The sequence below is a fragment of the Microtus oregoni genome, unplaced genomic scaffold (genome assembly GCF_018167655.1).
Source record: "Microtus oregoni isolate MIOR12 unplaced genomic scaffold, Mior012 000024F_ref0000369, whole genome shotgun sequence".
Lineage (NCBI taxonomy): Eukaryota > Metazoa > Chordata > Mammalia > Rodentia > Cricetidae > Microtus > Microtus oregoni.
The window spans coordinates 12,357,145-12,366,746 of NW_024543083.1; the positions used below are offsets into that span (position 1 = coordinate 12,357,145).

The 9,602-nt window shown below is 46.3% G+C and overlaps 1 pseudogene; it reads right to left on the reverse strand.

The window, feature by feature from the left end:
- Positions 1 to 7,850: 7,850 nt before the first annotated feature.
- LOC121462153 lies at positions 7,851 to 8,615 on the reverse strand (annotated as a pseudogene).
- Positions 8,616 to 9,602: the final 987 nt, after the last annotated feature.

Below are 9,602 nucleotides of genomic sequence, written 5' to 3' on the forward strand. Positions count from 1 at the left end.
CGGCCGCCGACTCCGCCTGCCCGGCCCGCGCCGCTGCCAGGACCTCAGCGGCCGCCGGCCGCCCGCCCGCCAATCACCGCGCGGGGGCCGGCCGCGCCGCCGCCCTCCGACCTGGCTCCGCCCCCAGCATGGGCCGCGGGGCCCCGGGACCCGGCGGGGACTGTGGCGGCCCCCGCTCGCCGCCGCCACCGCCGCGGAAAGGGCAGGCCTCGGCTTGCCCGGCGCGCTCGCCTCGGGGCGCTCGGCTCCGTGCGCTCGCTCGGCTCCGCGCGAACCGCGCCTGCCTGTCAGCGGCCGGGCGGCGGGAGGCGGGACCGAGACAATAAGACGCCTCCTGATTGGCCGATGTATGGACGTAACGCGCGCTCTGATGGGTCCGGATCCGTTCTCGTCACTACGCTTGTGGGGCTGCGGATGTTGGCTGTGGATGAATCCCGGAAGAAGGGAAGAAGGTGGGTTAAGGCCTTTGCGGGTTTTCGGCTTCGGTCCAGCCTGAAGAGAGCGGCGTGGGGACATGAGGGTGCTCCCTGCGAGACGCGCGTGAGCCACCCGGGTCGTGGAGCGCAGGAGGAGCTCAGCGCCGCGGGTTACGGGCTGCTGCAGCCCCTTCGTGGACCGGGCGCCACCGATGTCCCCAAGTGCAGAGGAAGCGTCCTTCCCGCCCAGCTGTTGCAGATGAGGCCGGGTCTGTCTCCCGTAGCCGTGGTTCACCTTCCGCAGGACTGTCCCCTCCTTTTATTAGACCCTTCAAACCTCCACTGTTGCTTCACTTTAAATTGTTTAAGCTGCTTGCCCTTGGTTTCTGCTTTTTTTGCCCCAATAGCCTATGTTTCTTCTTTTTTTTTCAATGTGTAGGAAAGTACTTTCCTATACACGTAGAATAAGTTCTGTTCCCACCAAAAACTAGAAAGATTAAAGAGCGGTAAAAACTTATCCAGAGGCCCAGGTTCTTCTGCCCTAACTAGCGGAGACCAGACAACTCTCTACGAGAAGGTTATAGAAGAAAACAAGCCCTGTGCAGATTTAGATCTGTATAAAGTCAATTTTAGATGTGTGTGTGTGTGTTGATTTCTGTGAATGACGCTGAGGTAGTTACTAGCAGTTTTCTTCCTTTCCGATCCTGACCTCTGAATCGTTTTCTCACCTTTTGTCTCTTCCTCTGTGTCTTGCATTTTCTTTCATCCCTTGCCCCAAGTTACTCCCCATCACCTCCGTGATGTGCTTAAGGCAAACAGATGACTGCTGTCATGTGCATACCATGTCAGAAACAGATGGGCATGCGTATGTATGTTTACAATGTCGGGATTTATTCAACTAGAACAAATTCCACAAGTACAGTGGTTTCGCTGGGACCAAAGAGTCCCACTTTACGTGGTAGCCCTGGCTAAGGCCAACCCAGGTTCTTTTATTGCAGGAGTAATTACTAATATTAACTCTCAAATCACACACCACTCAGTTTATCATCTATGTTTATGTTTGTATATATGTCATTATGTAGGGTTATATGACTACCCAGGGTTCAAAGAGGGCAAGGAGTTTAAAAAGCCTTGGGAAGCCAAAGCTGGGAAACTGATAGGGATGCAAGAGTCTCTGCATTGATAACATGTGAGCCACAAACCCAGTGACAGGGAAGAAGCTACTGCGGTTGGGCCACGGATTTGACAAACTGTCCAGTTTACAGATGCAGAGGTGAAGGGACAGAACTTAGTCCAGACAGAGGAACTGTTAGGCAGATGGGCAGCAGATCCAGACTGGCAGACAAGCAGTTGAGTAAACCACATCAAAAGCAGGGACTGAGCCAACCTGAAGGTCCCTGGAAGTTCGGGGTTCTCTGTTGGCCAGTGATATACACATGATAGTTAGATGACCTATTGGTAGGGACATTGGCATCTCAATGTCAGATGTCAGCCTTTGTCAACAGAGACACGGGATTTCCAACACAGTTATGTGCCTGAGGCCCTCTCTTCCCAACCGTAAATTTCCACTTCTAGGAATCTCGCTAGAAATTTCATTTATAGAGAAAAGACACGTATTAAACCCTTTATGTAGCCTTGGTGGCCTTTTCCCTTGTCAGAGTATAATCCTGGCTATCTCTGTAGCCCCAGATTGACACAGCCTAGATGTCTTGATCAGGTTTGTTGTGGTACTGGGAAAATCTCAAAAACACCACACAGACTGAATTAGCAGTTAAAGGTGTTTATTGGGGGATGAGGACATACATGCACACAGCAGACATACAGAGGGAAAAAAAAAAAGACACTACACAGTAAAGCAGAGACTCAGCCAAAACAAAACAAAAAAAAAACAAAACAAAACATAAATCTCTTCTTGGATGGAGATGGTATTTTAAGTCTCTGAAGAGTTTTCCTTTCCTAATTTAAGGCTGATCAGTTTGAAGAAATACAGGATGGTTGATTGGCCAGCCACCGCAGTGTAACACATCATAAAGCCTTGAACTTGGTTGAGCTAATCCATCAGTAGGAGGCCTGCTGTTGTGGGACAAAAGCCAATAAGGCTTTTATTTTTAGCTTCCAGACTTTTGTCTCAAACTAGGAGGGCCAGGAAGAAGCCAGCCATCTTGGAAATTCTCCACCTTTAATATCTAGACATGGTCCTTCTCCTTATCTGTTTACCAGGGAGTCTGTCTAATTCCTAATCTCTCCAGCTATGTCTGTGACACTGTTTCCTCATTCCTGAGACGGTAACTGTGTGTTTGCTCCCACAAGCCTGACACCTTCTGTTATCACTGAGGAACACAGTATTTCAAAGTGGACTCAAGGAAATCCAAGGACAGTTAGGTTTGGAGAGGGAAAAAAGGTAGGCAAACAAGATGTTTTCTGAGTTAGAGGTCAAGGAAACAGGCATTCTTCAGCAATGGAACTGGGGTGGTGTTGCTAGAGAGGGTCTTCAGGAAGCAAGAAACCTGGAGTGTCATGTTGTAGGATATTTTACTCTTGGTTTTTCGAGGGGCCCACTGCCCAGCTCCCAAATAAATCTCACAAGCAGAGGCTTATCCTTAATTTTAAATGTCCGTCCTTAGCTTGGCTTGTTTCTTGCCAACTTTTCTTATATTAAGTTATCCCGTCTACCTTTTCCCTCTGGGGTATCTTTCTTCTGTGTATTTTTCTTTCCTTCTCACTCCGTGGCTGGCCTCTGATGTCCTTCTCTCCTTGTTCTGTTCCTCATCATCCCTCCTCTATTTATGCTCTCTGCCTGCCAGCCCTGCCTATCTTTGCTCCTGCCTTGCCATTGGCCATTCATCTCCTTATTGGGACCATCGGGCATTTTAGCCAGGCACAGTAACACAGCTTCACAGAGTTAAAGAAATGCAGCATAAACAAAAGTCAGACACCTGAAAATAATATTCCCCAACAGTGTCAGAGCAAGCAAGTGTATGAGTTTGGCTGGTATCTAAAGAAGCTAGAGGAAGAGAAAATGTTCTGGTTTCAAGTGGGTAGGCTTGGCAGTGAGGGGCTGTAAAGAGTTGAGGGAAGGACTTATGAGGTGCATGTCCATGTCAGGACATGCTTCGAGATGTACCATGATTTCTTTTCCCCTTCTGGCTTCAAGCTGTCTTTCCCAGATTATAAAACAGATTTTCTGCTCATCACAGGAAGTCTTTGGCTTTGCCTGGCCAAGGGAGGCTCCTGCTGTCTGCATGAGAATGTGTCATCAACCACTGACCACTTACAAAGAGGGTTTAGTGACCTTTAAGATGCTCTTAGTGTCATTACCACACTGGTACTTACATGTCCCAAATGGAGCCAGGGAAGCAGCTGACTGCCAGTGGCCCTTTGATTCCCCTTCTCACTACCTAGAATCCCCTGTCACCAACACTTGAACTTTTTTGAATAATGTTGCCATAGCAACTGTTCTGACTTTCAGAGATGTGTGGTGAAACTGCCTAACTCAGTGAATAGTGTCTAAATATCCCAAGCATAGTGTTTACAGACAATACTTGAGTGCATGGTTTTTTCTGAATGTCTTTCTTACATTTGTTAATTAGCAGTACCAAAATTACCTCATCTTGAAGAAGCTATGAGTTCCTAACTTTGGTACAATATAAGAGAATGTTCACACTATTTGAAAAGGCTACTAAAATGTTCTCTCTCCTTTTTTTTTTTTTTTCCAAATCTGCATCCATATCTGAATGGGGCCAGACTTTATTCTTTGGCTCCAACGAGCTGTTGCAAAATCCTCCACCCTCACTTCAAAGGGAATAAGAGACAATTTATTCTAGAGCCAAATAAGAGTGACCACGGCAGGGAAAACAAATTTGGGTTACTACCAAATAGCATTCTTTAATGTGGTAACCGTTTCCTGATGTTTTTATGGTACTCAAAAAGGAAAGTGGCCAGTTAAGTTATTTTTCAGATAATTTGGTGAATGTATGATGTAGTCAGATTACAGGGAAGTAGGTAAATCTGCGGCAGTCTTCAGATGTTATCTGATGGCATTCATAGCCTTTGAGTTATGGAAACTACAGGTCATGATTGTACATTACAAAAGTATTTACCTAATCATGAGGATGTTAGGTCACACAGGTGGGCAATAAACGGCTATTTAGAGAGCTAAGGATAACTCAAGATAATGGGCTCTGGACCTGCAACATTCCAGTTCCCCACAATTCAAATAACTTCTAATCAGTCAATCAGACTTGTAGAATGTTTCACATAAGTGTGTTCCCCTCCCAGTGTCAGTTCATAACCAAGGAACAACACACCCAGTATCATCTTTTACACCTGGCAGTAGGGAGATTGGCAGAAATAAAGACACAAGCAGAACCATCCTTCTTACTAACTTTTTGCTGTTTTAAAAATATAGTTTATATACATATATATGTGTATATATATGCTATTTAAAGTATAAAAGGTTTATTATTATTTTTAAAAGAATTAATAAATGACATGAAGGAGGAAGCCATTTTGGAGGTCCTCTTGTTTTGGGACAGTCTCACTGAGGCTAGTCTCTCACACCTGAGCTCAAGCAGTCCTCTCACGTTCTGGGACTGTAGGCACATACTAGTGTGTCTGGCTCAGAAGTCAGGGTTTTTATTGTTGTTTTGTTTTTGGTTTGTTTGTTTGTTTCCTCCAAAACAGGGTTTCTTTGTGTAGCCCTAGCTGTCCTGGAACTCACTTTGTAGATCAGGCTGGCCTCAAACTCACAGAGAGCTGTGTGCCTCTACTTCCCGAGTGCTGAGATTAAAGACACACACCACCAACACTTGGCTCAGAAGCCAGTTTTTTATTGCAGACAAAAGGGAAAAATGAAACCTTAGATGAAATTCTTAAGTCTGTAATTTTTATGGCAGGAGCCCTAACAACACAAGAAACAAGGCTACTTCAGTCAACTGTGGAACCCACCCCTCCAGTTACACACACACACACGCACAAAAATGTTATTTGTTTATTTTGCATCAATTTGATGAAGTACATGACAGAAACAAGTGAGTAAAGTTTTATTTTGGTTCCTGGTTTCAGAGGATTTCAGTCCATGGTAATAGGGAAGATGGAGGCTGTCACATCTGAGGAAGCAGCGAGTAAGGCCAGACACAGGGCAAGGCTATAGTCTTTAAAGGCCTGTGTATTGATACACTTCCTCCAAAAGATTCAGGAGCCTCCCAGAATAGTATCACCAGCTGAAAAGCAGGCGTTGCAAACATGACCCTGTGGGGACATTCAGATTTAGGCCTGAGTAATTCATAACAATTATTAATCCCTGTTTGAAGTAGGCTTTCATATTATTACTCATCCTACCATCCACGATAGAACCTCCAGCTTATTCCCTGTCGTCCCCTGATTCCTTACCTGCCCATATTCAATCCAGTACCAGAGAGAATGGTTAGTTCTTATATGCCTGACACTGATTGGGAGTCTGGTAACAGATTTCTAAGGTCTGCTTGGTGGAATATAATGTCAGTGGTAAGAGACAAAAGGTGAAACTGCGTATGAGAGCCAGTGATTTGAAACTGATGTGTACAGTAAAGTGAGTTTATACAGTGGCATCTTTAATATTAAAGGATGTTCAGAATAGAACATTGACGTTAGGAATGATATGATAGTCACACAAAGATGAAAGACTCTTCCCAACTGAGGAATCACAAGTGTTGAAGTCTTGAGGAAGAAAGGAGGTCAATGAGCAACATGCCCAACTCTTCACCCCACCCTCTACCCATCAGCAAGCTCTACTGGTTTCACCATCACCATACACACTATCCACCCTGTATCAGTGACCATGCTTCCCAGACACTAGTTGGTCCTATAGGTGTAAGTATAACCACCTCTGAACTAGTCTCCTTGGCCCACCCATGTGCCTATTGCACTCGGTTCACTAGATCCTCTGGATAGTAGCTAGTGGGGGCTAAACTGTGCTTTCCCAAGTTCATGTAAAATTCTCCCTCCTGCAACTTGGAAAGTGGCCTTATTGTTTAGAAGGCCTAACAAAACTTTGGGCTACAGACTCTCAAAGCAGGTGTCTTCGAAAAGAGGACAAAGAACAAAAGCATCTTTAAGCCAAAGAGAGAAGCCAGGAACAGGCCCTCCCCTGCCAGTCCTCAGAACTCTATCCTGCCAGAGTCTCGCTTTCCGCCCACTACTCCCAGCATGGCAACAGTAGACTTCTGTTGTTTGAGCCCCAGTATGTGGTGCTTGGTTACCCACACCGAGCCAACAAATACAGGAGGCACAGATCCTGTGACTTCTCTGCTGGAAATGCTCCTGCCTCAGTAAAATCTCCAAGTCCTGACTCTGATCTGCAGTGCTGTGTTGTGGACCACATCTATAGCTACATGGGCATGGGACTGTCAGATTCGGGAGCACAGCATCCAGCCATTCAGAACTGAGCCACTCTCCACTCTTTATTTTTTGTCCCAGGCGTCTGCTCCCCAGGAAGATCAAGGTGTAAGCAGTGCATGATAAGAGGGTATGTATGCTACAATCTGTGTGTGTAGGTCAGAGGACGACTTCATGGAGTCAGGTCTCACCCATCTTCACACGGCTTTCATGAACTTTCACCTACTGAGTCATCGTTTCAGCCTAGAACTAGAATTTGTGAGGCAGAGTATCATATCTATGCCTTCAGGATAAACTCCCTTCTTCTGCTTCTGTCTTACTACATGATTTCTGTGTGACATGATGGCGAGAATGGCGGATCCTAGTGAAGCACTTTATTTTGCTCTTGCTGTCTTTCTGTAGCCTGGACCAATGCACAGCAAGTAAGTCCATAAAACACATTGACCAAACTTCAGAGGAAATCTGCACTCTAGGAAGATGTGCTTTCCTGGGAGTTACTTAAGCCCTTGGCAAACAGCTTTATCTTCTGGGAATGAAGTTCCTGGAAGAAGCTGACTCAGTCTGACAGGTCAGTTGCTGCCTACCTAAAATGCTAATCCCGACTTGTGAGATATTAATGGAGTGTTTCTCTGTCCGTGTGCCTTCTTTTGGAAGGCATTCTACAGGCACTGCCAAGCAAGGCAGCACTACAGTCATCCTGTTCTAAAGAATCCCTCCTCTCCTTCCCGGGTAATCCCAAGGTGATTAAGTCCTGGGCCAGCTGATACACCGTTGATGGCCACACACAGCTAAGCGCTGGATCTCAGTAGGGACATGACTCCAAGTCATGAACAGGGCCATGCAAACCCAAACCACGAATGCCACAGAAGGCCAGAAGAGACGAGCTTGGAGAGAGAGAAACAGCCTGTGTGCCTGTCGAGAAGGAAAAAGTGAGATTCTCTGAGGCATCCCATTGACCACCAGCAAGGACGTTACATAGAAGTTACTGATTCTTCATAAAACATGATCTTCTGTTGTACTAGAGTGGCCTTAAGGTCTTTGCACAGAAGCGATCCCTCACTAAGACAAGCCCCTTAGGACAACACTTGGCTCTCCGCAGCCTGTCTGAGCTCTCATCCTTGCTGGCTTCCCAACACTGATGCTTCCCCCATGGACCACACACCACAATTCCCCATAGGTCTCTGATGTTGACATGGACTGCAGGGCCTTGTTCTTCTTAGCATTGGCTGCAGTTCTGGCCCTAGACACCAACACTGCCTCAGAGGTAGTTGTCACAACAGTGGTGCTGCCTTCTTCAAAGAGGACAGAAGGTTCAGTAAGGGCAGGTACCTGCTCCTTGGTTTCAGGGACCACTTCAAGGGGAACTATCACCTGAGGACAAGGCACTTGTCCCTCCTCTATCTCTGTCTTCATATTTTTCCGAAATGTTTTCACCCTGGCTTCTTTTGGTGTGTCAGGAACATTTTTTAAATCAGGCATTTGGTTGGGGAAAGTCCCTGCAAGGGGTCGTTTATAAGCCTCCAATTTCTGATCTTTGCTGTTCAGCTTCATCTCCTGGCACCATGCCTACAAAACATCTTGGTGAATCAGGCTCAACGGGGGCTCGGGGCGGGCAGATGAACCTGTAGAGCAGGAACTGGTACCTTCCTACGAGTGGGTATTGGAGTCTCAGCATCTCCTGCTTCCTCTTTTGGTCTACACCAGCTCTCTTTTGCTGTCTTGTTTTGTCTTTTCCCCTCTGCAGGGGTCTTCACTAGACATCTGGCATTCCACTTCTCTCAGCTCTCCTGTGCTGCTCAGCTCCTTGTTTCCAGCATGTTCCATCTTCAAATTAGATGAAACCGCCGAAAGAAAATTCTTCCTGCTTCCAAATGACCTCTGGCCTCAGTTGACTTTTTGGTCATAAAAACCTTTTGAAACAAAACCATGGCTGCAAAGTGGTTATAACAGTCTCTTGAAACAAAGGCATGGCCGCTGTCTCTGGAGCAGGCAGGCAGTACAGAACCATTTGTAAATTAAGGTGGCAGGTGAGACATAGCCCAATCCTTATGAAACAGATTTAATTATAAATAGTAATAAACCTTTACTATAATATGGCTTTCAAACCCAAGATGGAGGCAGGTTAGTTTATCAATCTGTCCTGGCAAGCTCTGCCTCTCAGCCTTGTACTCTGCCGCCAACTTCACACTGTTTTTCTTCCTGCCAAGAGCATGCCCAGGCTTGTCTGTTCTGGTTCCTCTGCTTGCACAACACTGTGGGGGGGTCTCCACTAGAGGACTGACCATAACTCCCTGCAACCCACTCAGGAAAGGCTAAGTTCGTTCTTGGAAGTCTCCAGCTGTGGCTGCTCTCCGCCACACCTGCTACTCAGGTGTTTTTGCCTGAGTCTGATTCTCAGTGTGGGTTTTGATGCTCTGATAATTGATGCTGACTCTCCAATGCGCAGATTAGTTCTCTCGAGTTGCTAATGTTTATAAAAGAAATCTTCCTACCAGACATCTAAACCTGGAGTGTTTGGAAAAAAATGTTAAGGTTCATAGCAGAATGTACCACTACAACCTACAACTTCCACCATGTTCCTTCTGAATCAGTCTCAATCTCTCTCTCTCTCTCTCTCTCTCTCTCTCTCTCTCTCTGAGGCTAGAGAATTGGCTCAGTGGTTAAGAGCACTGACATGTTCTTCCAGATAGGTTCAAGTCCCAGCATAGACATAAAGGTAGGCAGGCACCCATACATAAAAAAATAAAAATGAGGCCGGGTGGTGGTGGTGCACGCCTTTAATCCCAGCACTCGGGAGGCAGAGGCAGGCGG